General features: G+C 39.9%; 1 protein-coding gene across 2 annotated transcripts in view; it reads left to right on the top strand.

Moving 5' to 3' along the window:
- Positions 1-15,347, top strand: part of WNT7B (Wnt family member 7B) — a 98,173-nt gene that overhangs the window by 65,746 nt on the left and 17,080 nt on the right. The window lies entirely within an intron of this gene.

Below are 15,347 nucleotides of genomic sequence, written 5' to 3' on the forward strand. Positions count from 1 at the left end.
ACTTTTTAGCATTGGATTAAATTACCCATGACTGTAGTTTATTTCTTACTGACGTATTGTATGTCCATAACTGTGCAGTATAATATTATTGTTATTGATATAAGAGTCAAACTAAAATGAAAGAACTAAAGCAAACAAGAAAGAGGACTATGTCATCTGTTATCTGGAGGCTTGAAAAAATGAACCTAGCATGGTAGTGCTAAGGTAGCTGTTCTCTCAGCGTTCAAACTGGCCAACAGCTTTAGTTGTGCTCTTTTTACCCAGTATGTGCCTAACTTTGAACCCTCCATTTTAAGCCCTATTAAAGTAAAAGAGGGTTTGAAAGTGTTTCACTTTAAATGCATGCCCAAGTGGTTTGCAGAATACAGAAGTCATAGTGAAGGCCAGCATGCAAGACCGAGCTGACGATGGGTCCTTCAGCTAGTAAAAAGTGTTGCAGCTATCCAGTTTTCATCAGATTTGGCCTTAGAATTGAAGTGGATCTAGGAGACAACTTTTAGCCACGAGTGTAACCTGTTGCTATCTGTAATGCTGTCTCCACTGCAGAGGTTCAACCTACAATTTCTGGGACTGTGAAAGGAAGATGATTCCTAAGACTTAACCAGTGTCGGTGTAAAAAGGCTGAGGAGTCTTTAAGCAGACTGCACTCACCCCAGAAATCTCACTGGTGCACTGGGAGAAGTCTCTTCTATCTCTAGATAGAAGCTCAACAGACATGGACTGAATTGCTGTAGACTGGAAAGCTCTATTCAAGTTGCTAAAACAAACAAAGTTTACTCATGGATCATGGTTTATTTATACCTGTTCACTCATTTCTTCATGACAACATGGAAACTCGTTTTCTGTCTGACTCAGTCTCCACCCATGCTATTCAGAAGAGGTCTCCATGTGATGTCCCATCTGACATGGTCAATGCAACCTTGCAGTTTCTGTGGGGAATGGCACAAGAGATAATAGTTTCTGTCTCTGTTGCTGAACTAAAGGGCTTCAGACAAGAGAGGCAGAAAAACGGGGAGCCCCTTCCTCACTTCTTTCCTTTGGCCCCTTTTCATACCACATAGCTCCAGGCATTTGGATGAGATATCTAAGATAGGAACCTAGTCAGCCTGTATTCCTTGTATGGTCAAAGAAGAGAGAGAAGCACTTCCAGAGGGCAATTTGGATCTTAATTTGACTGCATGACTGTCTGGAGGTCCCAGTTGACTATCCTGGGAGCTTAAACTCCCTAATTAGGTATCAAACCAGTTAATATCTAATTTTGGTTTGTCTGTGAAATTTTTCCTCCTCTCTATGTACATTTTTCAGGAGAGCATGTGATCCTCTAATATACCTAATATATGGCAGGCATGGAAACATGACCTTCCTTTAAAGTTCTGGCTATTCTTGGTATTCACCCACTAGTAGTACCTGCAAAAGTTGTCCCAGCTGATGACTTTCAGACAGATACTGGCAAAAAAAAAAAAAAAAAAAAAAAAAAGCTGCAACCACAGGCATAACTCCACCACTGCTATTTGGAAATTTAAGAACAAGTGGGAGTCCAAAATTACCACCAGATGGTGCACCTATTTAGCAACTGACAGAGACATGTTCCACAAGAAAGGGTAGCCACAGCCTCCAGCAACCCATCAAGTTGCTTCCCCTGCTGTTTATTCTCAGCTGTGATATTAATTGAATGTGTTTGAAACATGGACCTGCCAGTCATACTATTCTGTTACATTTAATATGGAGTATGTTTTCAATCTCTGTGATGGAAGCCTTTCAACTGCCTGGCTAGGGACATGAGGAAGTGGGAAGGAGCACAGCAGATCTATGAATGCATGTGAAGGGAGAAGGAAAGAAAAAGAGATGGGCTGGGAACAGGAAAAGTCGGTAATGGCAAATGGCAATGAGCAGGCTCCAAAATCAAACATGGTCATCACAGAGCATCTGTGCATTGGTGTTTCATTAAATTGGGCTAGTTCTGGCTGTTAATGGTGGGCAGCTGGGAGAAGATTGAGGTCAGGGCGTTTCTGAAGGGTGGTCTTGATGTATAAGTCAATGTTTTGGAAAACTGCCAATGCCAGTATCCCAGATGAAAACACATAGGATATTTAAGTGTATAGCAAAGGTGGTGAACCTTCCTAAACAGTGAAGTGGTTTTTGTTCTCTGACTGCTTCTCATTCCTAAGCACTTTTAGCACTCCATACTCAGAGAAAGATTAGCACAAGTCAATAAGCATGTATTTTCTGCCATATTTCTCACTATGTCACAAGACTGTGTGATTCTTTCAACTAGATTTGCTGTAAATCAATACATTATCTTGTGTAGGACACAAGTAGGTGTCTCCTCTCATTCTACTCTACTTGCTTTAAAGAAAATTCTAAAGTAATATCTAGGTTCCAGGCAATCCTCTTTCATCAACATTACAAAACTGATGCAGAAGAAAATATTGTGAGTCTCTCATTCCTTTGCATAGGTGTGTCCTTTACTGCTTTCTATTGTTTTGTTATGTTTTAAAGGATGCCCTAAATAGAATTTAATATATTGCTAGAGAATGATTAATTAGAAAGGTTGTTCTTTTAATTACAACTTGACCAGTAAAGAACCGTCTGAGCGGAAAATTTCCTAGTGAGCAAAAAGTGAAAACATTTGAATATTCTTTAACCCGAGAAGTACTCATTCAGAATGGATAAAATCATTTTGCATTCTCTTTGTCCAAGCTGAGAGGAAGACGTCACCTCCAGAAGCTCAATACAATTCCCTTCCTTTCATTTTTCACATACCCTGTGGCTCCTAGTTCAATGTGAGAACTATCATTTTATGGTTAAGGCATGGACCAGGAGATAATGGACTTGGACTCTGTTCCCAGCCATGCCATATACTTTTCTTGTGACCTTGGGCAAGTCACTTCATACCTCGCTGTCTGGAGACTAAAGATGACTAATTTCAGTGGGGAATTGAAAGGCTTAATTAATGTGGACTAACATCCACTTAAACATTTGTGAAGTACTCTGGGATCCTCAAAGAAAAATGATTGCTGTTAAAGTCTTCTTATCCAAACAGGAAGCAAAGGACAGAAATGTTGTGAAGGGATTTGGTCTTCTAGAAAGCAAGTCCAAGTCTGAAAAAAGATTGCATTGAAAAATCCCAGTAGAATAGGCCTGGTAAGATTATTAGCTTAGTTTGCATAAGAAGGAAGTTTGGAAACTTTAGGCAGTTGTCCACAATGAGCCTAAACTCAAATTCACAAAGAGAAAATACTTACATGTTCAGTACTTACATGTAACGTAAAAGAGAGAGAATAAAGCTCACAGGGAGAGTAACTGCTATTTACTTGCTGTATGCTCGCTGTATGTGTGCTGTGATTCTTCAAGCAAATCTTCCTGTCTGAGACCCACTTTTTCTAGCTACTGGTGCACAGTGACATCTTGACACCAGTGATGGGGCTTGAACACTTTTTCCCTCCTTCCCTTTCTTTTTCTCCTTGCTGTCTCCCATTTTCTTTCACTTCGGCAGTTCAGTAATGCTGAAACCAAGTTCCCTTCCCTTTTGTTTGCTTTTCCCTTGTCCATTGATCAACCATTTTGCTTTATTACAGACACTGTAGTATTAACTACAGTATAAACAGAAGCTCTTAGCAGGAGAGTTAGCTGGGATTTCCCTGTCCTCTTACACAACTGAAGTTTCTGCAGCACCACTTTCTTGTTTGTTTTCAGGGATTAGTGGCGATATTCCGCATACTGCTGACATAATGAGGCATAAGCTTCGCTCAAAGAAGGGAAGACACTGATTTTTAAAAGACCCTAGACTACTGTGCTACTAGGGATGGGCATGGAAAGTTTGAAAGTTGGCAGACTACCCTCAAATCTGAGTGGCAGTAAGATTGCTGATGGGTCTTTGCACAGCGTGAAGTATTTCCGTGAATACTGTGTCCTGCTCAAATTCAAAGTGTCTGCATGGAATATCTCATACACCAGCATGTGCATGCTGTCAGCTTGTGTTAGCCAGAGAAATATGACATCATGTGATTGATAGACAAAAACACTGCTTGGTACCATATAGCTTAATCCAAGACTTTTCACGTGAAACATTTGTTTTGGTTTGGTTTTAAGACATTTGCCTTTCTAACTGGTCTGTTTTAATTAGAGCTCAACCTGAACCACAAACGATAGATTTGAACTTTCCCAGAGTTCAGTGGTGTTCAGATCTGGCTTTTGGTTTGGCCCATCACAAAGACAGGGGTCAGCTTCAAAGTTCAGATCTGGAAACAGGCTTCTATAAAGAGGGGGCTGAAAAGGTTATTTAATGAGACCCATATCTCATTTTAATGGTGGATTTGCAGTAGAGATGCTAGCATTTTTTAAAAGTACTTTTATGTAAGTAGCATCTCGAAGACTGATGTTAATACCAATCTATCTATTTAAATACTCTTGTATTTATACTGCAGAAAGGGACTTGTCCCTCCTTTCCTGGTCACAAAGCCTGGGTCTTGGTCTGAAGCTGGAGTACCTCAAAAACCTACAGATTTTTCTTCTGATCTTTGCTTAAAACGCATCCTTTAGTTCTCGGGTATTGCACTTAAAAACATGGAAGCTCTTTGTGGGCTAGAAATTTGATCTTTTTATCCTCGTAACATCTAGTTTTTTTGGCTGAATGGGCAGCTAACTCACAGGGCCAGCATCCGCCCATTTGTCAAACTCTTGCAGGTGTGGATCACCCTTTTAGGGTGAGCTTGCCCAGTACCTGGCAAAACACAAGCTTAACACAACACAAATAGTAAATAACAACCACTAGTCTACTAGATAATATAACCTGACTGATAGGATTAGCTGGACAGGGTCAGATTAAATACTGATTCAGCATCTTTCATGACTACTGAGAAGATTCATGTAATTCTTCCTTGTTTATGTGAATTTTGTCACTTCCCAACTCCTGTCAGGACCAGAAACTCCAGAACTGAAAAAAAAGACTTTGCTCTTGTGATGCTTCCAGACTCATTTTGCAAACCAGAGAGGTTTGGACCAGAATCTAAACTTTGTGTATTTATCCAAAACCCTCTGAGCTCTTTACTTTTTTAAATCTCTTTCATATGTGTGATTTGTGCCGTGTCTTGTTCACTGGGGTTACAAACTTGACTACCAGGCAAAGACCCTTTAAACACCAGGGAGCATAGACATCGTTACTTGAACCTTGCTCTCCTCCCAGGAAGTTTGTCAGGCAAGTCAAATGTATCAGAAATGTGAATGCCACCACACAAGCAGTGTAAGAGCATTTGGAAAATAATTAAGCAAATTCAAAAGCAACTTTCAATCCAGCCCTTTCACCAGAACTTTCTCATTTGCTTTCCACAAATTCTGAGCTCTGACAGGGGATGCCAGTGACTTACGGGGTTACTGCCCAGTTGTTTGCCCTGCATCTGGAAGATGTGATCTCTGCAGTACAATTAGCAGAGCAGAATGCAGGCTCCTACTGGTAATCTGCAAACCCAGCTTCTCTGCTGCAACCACCAAGGAAGGGCTGGTTTGGACTGGACTGTAAGCTAAAGCCAATGACGCACGGTCCTTCTGCTACCATGGGAGATATCAAGGGAGCGGTAACATCCTAAACAGCCACACCAAGACTCACTGCATCTCACCTGTCAAACCCTACCTTGCCAAGAATGCACCGGAGACACACATTAAAGCCCCACACCTAAAGGATGAGTGGTGAGTCACCAGTGATAGTGCTCATGTTAAGATTTGCTTGGGAAATTTGATAAATTGAGTTGGTCCTCCAAGGTGTCCTGCCAGGCATCAGAAACCATGCCAGGAATTTATGTGAGCAATATATTTGTAGGGCAACCTTAATGAACAATATGCAGAATTATCCTCCAGGAGACAATCCAACAGCAATTCCCAGCAAACGCAACGAGAACCTCTCTGCTATGTTCCTATGCAAAATTTTACAGAAAAAAAAGCAACATTCTGGTATGCTATTTGATACAAATTATTTTTCCTTTTTTGTCAAGCATAGGAAATAGTCTTTCGTCTATGTCTATACAGTTCTGCAGAATATCTTAAGGCCACCTTGAAGAGCAGAGTCACTAGACAAGATGAAAGCATAACAATTTCTGTGCCTGGAAAGTGCTATCCCAGACACACAGGAGCTGTTTCTCCGTGACCAGTAGCCTGAAATGCTTTTCAGAGCCCCCAGCCTGGCTGTCACCGTTTCTGAGGTTGGGCAGTACTTCCTCCATATTCATTGCTATTACCACAGAAGGGTGTGCAGATCAAGGTATTTCTAGATGTCATTATTTCATAGTTATTTGACATAATACTCCTCTTGAATTGCTGTTGCAGTCAAAGCTACAATGTGATGGATAGTTATGCCATTTTATGATATTTCTCTGGATTTAGTTTGGAAATCTGACAAATAATTTAAATAAATATTTATTTATAGATCCCGTCTAGACCAAGTAGATGCCTAGTGTATGTGATTCAGTTTAATAAAAGATACTGCTGTTCTTCATAAACCTTATTTTACAAATGTCATGACTAAGTAGAATTAGTACTTTATTTTATATGAAATCATCCTCATTCTGTACATGATAGAATCAAGTACAATGATACTCTGAAAAAAACTAGAAAAATACGCAAGAATAAGTTATATTATGTTCAGTAGAATATCTTTATCCTAATCAGTGAAACCAACAAAGTCATCTTCTGTCTTTTAATGTAATGAAATCTTTTTTCCCCAGTAAGAATATAAAACAGGATAATGGACTGATAGCAGAATATTTTAAGGGTGGGATCTCCTTTTCTAAAACCACCATATACCCTCAGCAATTACACTTAGATGACTGCTGCCAGCATAGTTGGAAAGGCTCACTGTGCAGGGAAATCTGGCTTAACTCTCTGATGGGATAAGTTTAGACTCTCTCCCTTTCTTTGCATTTTCTGCTCCCAGTTTTGGGGCTTCCCCACGCATCTTGGTAGCTTCTGGAAGTCTTGATTTTTTGGTGTCTTAACTCTCTCAATGCTTGCTAAGGCTGGATTCCTATTCCGGACACATGGAAAATACTAGGTGGAGGAACATCTAAAAGATAGGCTTTAGAGCCAACATCCCTTTGGAGATTTAGCTCTAGGTGCCTAGCTCTTGCCCTATAGATGTAATTAATTTCTTATACTGTAAACATTGGCATCTCATCTGAAAACAGTACCCCATACCTGCAAAATGTCTTGGGCTGGGCTTGCTTGCTACTGCTTTTGCTTTGTATGTGTTTCCAAAAGGGGGTTTCTAGATTAATACATATATATATATATCTATATATATCTATCTATCTCAAACAATTGTGTTGGGTAACATAAGAAGTGAGTATGAGAAAAAAGTCTATGCTGACAAATAGAAGGCGGCAGCTTTTAAGATCCTGCTTAAAGTTGCACATATCTTACTAGCAGTCAGGAAATGTCATCAACTCCAAATGGGGACATGAAAACATTTAGCCTCTCTCTGAAACAGAAGCAAATGCAACCTCAGCAAAACTTCTGGTAAGACACTTAAATTAGTTATTTTTTCAAATTAAAAATAAAGGAAGGATGTGGATCTAATGCTATGCAGGTACGGCATGTGGGGAGGTGTGAGTGCAGAATGTTAGGAGTGGATTCTAAGCGCTGTGTAGTTCTCTGGCAGGCATGGTGATGCTGAGCATTGCTGTGTCCAAATCCCTTTATGGCTCTGGCAGTAGATGACCACTTCAATACTATGCTAGAACAGTATGTGGAAGAGCGGAGCAGAGAAGTCCCAGTCCCAGGAGCTGCTGCTTCTTTCTTGGAGCTCTCCTGTCCCACTATGCAGCTGCATGGACATGCTCCCTGAAAACAGGGTTGAATTTGTGCGTCAGTTGTCGGTTGAGAGGTCTACAGCTAAATTGCTCTGTGGCCTCCCCACAAAGAGAATCCAACAAGTGGACAGCTTGTTCTCTTACAGGTCCTTCTGCCGTATGGATAAATGTCTTAACCTCCTTGTGCCCCTGTGAGAGAGAGGTAATAGTATCTCTTTTCTGTTGACCTCTCCAGCTGAAAGATGCAGCTTCTTAAGGCAAGGACTACCTCTTGCATAAACAGATTTGTATCTAACACCAATTTCAGCTGGGTATCACTTAATATATCTGTAATTCAATAATTATGGCAAAGTGGTACTGGCCCACTAATAGGCTCTGCAGAATATATTGAGGTAACATTCATGATTTAACTAAACTGCCTCAAGAAATTCTGAAGCAAGAGCTGAAATTTCATCTGCAATGTACACAGATACTCGCACCCACAGACACCCACCCACAGACACTCTGGCATGCCCAGGTATAGGAACTTAGTGCTTACAACTATGCATAATTCAGTGAACCCTTTAAAAGGTGTTATTATTTAACATGTTTCTACAGCAAAGCGCAGGTGTGCACGGTGATTTACAAAAGCATACAGACATGACCACTGCCCTCAGGGATTTGTTATCTAGGTTAGAAGTGACATAAGATAATACAGGAAGAGATGACTTCATGCAAATGGCAGTGCAGATTTATTTTTAAAGAGCTGTTCTTCAACACAGTATATTTGTGTCAGGCCACTGAAATGATTGAAATGAGTTAATTAAAATACTGACCCAGCAGAGAGTCCACTGAGAAGGTCTGATTCTGCAAGGCAATGACTTCTTAATATTCATAAGCATGGTAGTAGGGATGACAGAGTATTTGTGAAATTGGGTCTAAAGCAAGGTCAAATATAATCACAGAATCATAGAAGAATTTAGGTTGGAAGGATCCTCTATTGACAGCCAAGGAGAACATCCATTCCGAACTGATTCATTCACTAAAGGCTCAAGCTTATAAAACCCACTCACATGAAAATCTCAGTGACTAAAATGGTTTGGTAGCAACCTACCCTGCTGTTTTATCCTACTAAATTGAGCATGAAGTTGACTTGAAAACAAATTTACTTTAAAAATTTGGTAGTACTGCCCTCTATTTCCCTGACAGGTTTAGAGTGAAGGTTTCTTTTCTGCTGGGTTTTGGTGTGTCTTTTTTTTTTTTTTTTTGATGACGTGGCAAGCATATTTTCTATTTCTTAAATCAGACAACATTTTCCTTGCTGAGCACCACACAAGTATCCCAGAAACCTCTAACAGGCCATCATGTAGTGCAAGAACGCAACCAAGAACAAACCTAAAAAAACCCCCCAAATATGTGCCCACATAGCTATAGATTCCCTTGCCTTTTTCTTAAATATTGTTTTTTATTTCTCCCTGTGAAATACCCTTAAAAAAAAAGACCATAATGCATTGGCAAATCCGGTACATAAGAACTGTTACTGTGAATAGATTGAGGCAGTTGAATTATTAGAATTGAATAGAACAGAACAGAATAGAATAGAATATATAATAACATCTGGTTCCTCATAGCCCCATTTAATTTAAGGACTTTAGCATACTTTAGGACCCAGTTTCTCTGAGATGCCTTCAGGAGTCCATGTTTTCCAACATGGGGTGCAAAGAACCTTTTAAAACCCCAGTGTGCTGCAATATGTCTCCAGCTGAGCTTTCACATATTACGATTTATCAAACCACTAGTCATCACTGAAAAGAAAAAGCACCAAACATTCAGCAGGGAATCATTAAGTCCCACAATGGGATGTCAGCAGGTCAAGAAGAGAACCCAGGCAGGAGACGATCTCTCTGCTCCAGCTATTGCTTCCCACGTACTACTTTGACAGTATTCGCAGTAGCATTGTGAAAACACAGCCGGCTGTGACACTGCACAGGCTTTTCTCAATGTACAGTGTATCTGGGAACTACCACCTCATGTGCACTGTGTATTTCTCAAGCCATGCTTTTGTGCATTCTTTAAATGAGTGCTTAGCACCATACTCTGGTTAAACCTTGACAAAACCAAGCAGTGGTGCTTTGGGATCAAAACGTCGTTTCCCCATTTTCTGTAAGAATGAGATACAGATTGTTTGTAAGGCTGAGTTAGTAAGAAATACTTGCTATGACAAATATAGTTTTACAGGGAAAGACCAAAAATTTCATATTTCTCTGGGCATTTCTAAATGTCCTCCCGAAGATCACAGCTAACTTGCTAACCTCACAGGAGCTGTCCCAGAAAACTCCACCAAGGCACATGCTGCCAAAACACAGTCAAAAACACAACAGAATTATGCTCACTTTGGAACAGAAATGCTGACTATTGTTTACGGTTGCCAGGAGTTAACTGAATATGTTTAGGGGATAAACTAAGTAAAAAAACCCTGTAAATTGTTGGAAGCCTCATTACAGAAACCACTGTGGAAAGTACCACCAAATCTTTAGAAAATAACCATGAAATTGGAAAAATGCTTGAAAAAATGTGGAAAGCAGAGACATAGTAAATAGCTCTTTTTAACAGACATGCTTCCAAAAGTATATAAATAGTGACAGCAAGGAGCTGCAATAAGGCAAGTGTGAAATAAATCTGGCTCACGTACAACCCATTCTAAAAGAAAATTTGAGAAACCCACATGAGCAACAGAAAACAATCCAGTTGACAGAGTGATTCTAGACTGATGGCCAAAATTCTGCCACCTCCAACCATAAAAACTTAGTGGGAGTCTAGAGATGAAAAATGCTGAATAAGAGAAGAATCTGTAAATAAACTGTTATGTCATAGCACTACACATTCTCGGCTTTGAAATCTGCAATGTTCTCTGTCCCAACCACGTGTCATTGGAAACAGACATCATGAGCAGTCTAGGAAGGAGCTGCTGAAATCATGTGCAACTCCTGCTCTAGCTCTGTCTGGAGGAAGTAGAATTAAACAAAACTATTTTAATTAGACAGTAGTAGGAAAAAAAATTTTAGGGAGGAGATAGGAAAAAAAAAAATATTGTAAAGAGAACATTACCCAATGTGACCATTGGAAGGCTCCATTGGATTTGACCAGAAAGTCCTTCCAGAGTAACATATTTGATCTGCACCAGGTTCATCATTCAGGAGCACTTCTGAGCACATGTGCTACAAGAGGACCCTCATGACCATGGGTGACGATATCTGTTTTTTTGACAACAGGCTACACAGTAATCATTCAGTCAGTACTTTCTTAGTGAGTGGAAGATGAAGAAAAAAAGCTGGTCCACTACTCTGTGGAGTGGACCCCTGAGGAGTGTGTAAACCAAGGATAATGTCAAGAAGGCCAAGCACTTCTTGCATCAGCCTTCACCAAAAAGGTCAGTGGTGATAGAACTAATATTATCGAGAGGAATACCATCACACCATTAGGCAGAGGGAAGTATTTGTCCAGGCCGAATGCTTTCCAGTTAGCTGTCCCTCATCTCAGAACATTTAATGAAGCCATTTTAGAGCCATTAGTCCTGACAGCCATTAGCGCTGAAAAGTTGTGGAGAACTCTAATTAAGAAGAATTGAAAAGACAAATGTATTGCCTTTGTCTAAAAGAAAAAAAGAAAGGAATTATAGGACCAATCAGCTTAACTTCAGTAAATGAAAAAATATGGGAACAAAAACGGATTTGTAAGCTCATAACTGAGAACAAGGAGATGAGTAACAGTCAGCAAGGATCTGTCAAGAACAAATCATGTTAAACCAATCTAATTTCCTTCTTTTGCCACCCAGGGCCTCAGAGGCAGAGAAGCAGCAGTTTATATCATATATATTGGACTTAAATGAAGCTTTTGACACTCCTTTCTATGACATTCTCATAAGAAAACCAAGGAAAAGCTAACTAAATGGGTACATACTATCTGGAAATTATACTTGGAGGGTAGTTATCAAAATGGAAGGGTGTACTAACTGGGTTTCCTTTGTGATCTGTGCTGGATCTGGCACCAGTCAGTATTACACTTTTGACTTGACCAAGGGAATAAACTGTGCATATTGAATTTACAAATGATGTCGGGCTGGGAGGGACTGCAAGGAAGTTGGAGGAAGTTTGGGTCAAAATTGAAAATGATCGTGGAGAAATAGTCTGGAAAATAAAAAAAAAAAAAAGAAAGAGGAGGCAAATCAGAAAGACAAATACATGGGGATCTATACGTGGGAATAATCAGCTGCACAAATGCAAGATGGGAAACATCTGGTGTGATAACAGCTGCACAGAAGACAACTGCAAGCTGAGTAAGAGTCAAAAATGTCCTGCTGCTGTGAAAACACCATGCTGGCATGAGTAAACAGGCGTGTAGCATGTGAGACATATGAAATGCTCCTTCTGCTCCAGCCCCGAGCCGGCAGGGCCTCAGCTGGAGCTCTCTGTCGCATCTCCTGCACCGCACCGCAAGGCACAGGCCAGCCCACAGGGAGAGCAGGGGAATGACCAGAGCTTCTGAAACTGCCCTGTGAGGACTGACGACGGGACACATCTAGAAAGGGGTGGAAGTCTCTAAATATTTAAAGGCTGCTGCTAGAAGGGAGCAAACGGTTCTTAGCATCTGTAGAGAAAGAAGCAGTGGGTTTGTGTTCAGAAAGACAGTTTCAGGTTAATATTGGTAAAATGTGTACCAACTGGGGTCCTGAGGCACTGGAATAGACTGTGGAATCCCCACCACTGAAGATCTTTAAGAACAGGGTAAAGAAAAAGCTGTCATGAAGGACACCTATGTTATTAGCCTACATTAGGGTTGAGGGATGGACTAGAGACCCTCCTGAGGTTCCTGCCAACCCTGCTTTTCTATGGTGGTTTTTCTGCTTGTACAAAGTAATGTCAGTGGTCTATAGTTCTGACATGCAGCATGGGGTTTAGTAAATTAGAGGGATAGAGAAATTAAACCAATCCCTACTTTTAGATTATAAACCCGAGAAGCCCGAAATTGATTACAATGAAAATGCAAATAGAGAAAGGATCTGCTCCAGACAGTAAGAAAAATCCCACTGACTTGTGCTGCCCTTGAATGGAACCCAAAGAGAAGAGCCTGTATTATTTTCCTTGAGAATTGCTAATGAGCGTGTTGAACAAAATACGAAATTATAAAGGGACTAAACTTGTCTGTAAAAGTCTTCATCCAGCCCTACTTGGGGTGCTGTTGTCTGAGTTTTAGTTCACTCATCTAGATGTATATCTATTGTCTTTTGCCCTTAAAAAATGACTCAATGTGTCCTCAGCTTTCACTCACAAAAGATGACTTGTTGAAAAGGATAGGTTTGGCAAAAAAAATCAAACTTCTGCCGTGGTTCGTTTCTTCTTACCACTGACCTATATTGTATTGTGTCACATAATCAATCTGGTGTCTACAGATGGTGTAAGTACATGGGGAATTTGTTTTGTTTAACAGCAGCATGTAGTATTTTTCTCCATCACTGTTGATACAAGATTTAGCAAATTACTGGCTAAACAGTGTATATTCTACAGTTAAATTACAATTCTAATGGCTGACATTCAGTGGCACTCTTATTCATCTAGCTGCTGACATAAGACATTTCAGAATGATGTTTGGGATAGTAATATTCTCATCTAGTTACTCAGAAAAGTGGATGACTTTGCTAATAACTACAGAACAGTTAAATCTTTAACCCTGCACTCACAGCTGAATGATCAAAATATATATTTAGCATATAACATTCTCAGCTGATTATGGTTACATGCTGAAAATATGCTGCTGAATATGTGCATGCTAGAATGTAGTAAACTACAGCAATTATAGAACTTGTAATAATTTCCACATCAGACCATACTAAGTTTAGTGCTCATTTAGCAGGCTGAAACTTAGTCAGAGATGACATCTAAGTTAGGGTTAAAGTATAGGCTGCTCCACAACTCCAACAGGAGATAAATAGGCTCCTCTCACCTTATCTGCCAGAAATCACTCCTTTTAGGAAGCAATGATCCAATATCTGTCTGTCTGAGCAGCAACTGCCTGCATTGCTGGGTATTAGAGCACTTTTAAAATACAGCCTTCTGTTAGAATGCAAATGAACTCAAGCAAACGGCAGTAACTCAGCCCAGCAGATCACAGGCAAGACTTCTTTCATGGTCTGGCAGATTGCAAGAAGTGACCTTCAGCACCTTCACCAAAGACAAAAGGCTTCACTTCAACTAGCACTGGTGGTGATCTCCCACTGGAGTTACTAGATCAGACAGTTATCAGATCAGACAGAGTAACATTCATGTTACTCATAAAAACATTCATTCTATGTTTTGGGAATTAAATCAGAACTGTCTTTGACACCAAAGCAAGCATTTCTAAGAGGGAACTAGTGGAATACAAGGGCCGCACAAAAAAGTGTATTTTCCACCAAAATAAAATCTTGACAGAATTATTCTGGTCTACATGACAGAAAACATTAAGAAGTCAAACAAGAATTTTTCTTCTGAGACACAGATAGTGAGCATATATAGTGCCAAATAACTAGGTGACCAGGATATTCACTGGAGAAAGAAAAATCTAGCTTCAAAGTTAGGTTAAATCCCAAATCTTCTGCTATTTATAATCTTTCCCCATTTCATGAACAATTCTGGAAAGACTTGTCTCTGTTTTGTTGCAGAACAAGAATATTTCTGAAATCTCAGAAAATTCCATAAAATGAGATTATTGTTCTCCATTCAGGTATCACAGCAATCATTACTCAAATAATTTTAGCTGCCTAACAAAGGCTTCCTTAGAATTGATTCCAAGTGATGACATGCTAATGGAAAGCTTTGTGTACAGCAGACACATTATCTGAGCACAGAACAGACGTTCCCCTCCCTCCCCCATCAGCATTTTCTGATAGACTCTACTGATCCTAGGACTTTAGAGAACTGCTGAGGTAATGCTTACACTGAAGTTCAAGGGAAGTTTTGGAACATCCTCTAGTTAAAAAAGACCAGAACCAAAAAAACTTAATTCTTAGCAGGACAACTTAACTTGCAAAAGGAATCTGATTTTCAAGCCAGATCTTATTTCTGAGCCCTTCTTATGTTAGAGCTGCATTGAAAGAGAAGAGTAATTTCTTCAGAGAGTCAATATGTTTTCCATTTGGTATTATCCCATTACTTGAGATAATTCCATCACTGCTATAGCTCTCAAGTGGGTGAAGAAAAGATGTTTTCCTCTATTCCTGAAGGTAATCAGGGGTGTAATGGGAACAAGGGGGAGCAAAAGGAAGATAAAGACAGGATATTCTTTAGTTTTACAAAACCGACCAAGGGAAGCACCATGTGAAAACCCACGGACAGGTCACAGACACAGTGGCCATGATAAAATGGCTTACCTTCTACTCTGGATACATGTGGAATATATTGAGCTTAAACATAAAACATAAGCAACCTCTCTGTGGTTAATCTCTGAGTAAATCTACTGAACTGTAGCTCACAGCTGCTATGTTCCCTGACAGGAATATGTTTCTGCTTGTTTATAAGCATTTCTACATGTGTT

The sequence above is a fragment of the Haliaeetus albicilla genome, chromosome 19, assembly GCF_947461875.1.
Source record: "Haliaeetus albicilla chromosome 19, bHalAlb1.1, whole genome shotgun sequence".
Taxonomy (NCBI): domain Eukaryota; kingdom Metazoa; phylum Chordata; class Aves; order Accipitriformes; family Accipitridae; genus Haliaeetus; species Haliaeetus albicilla.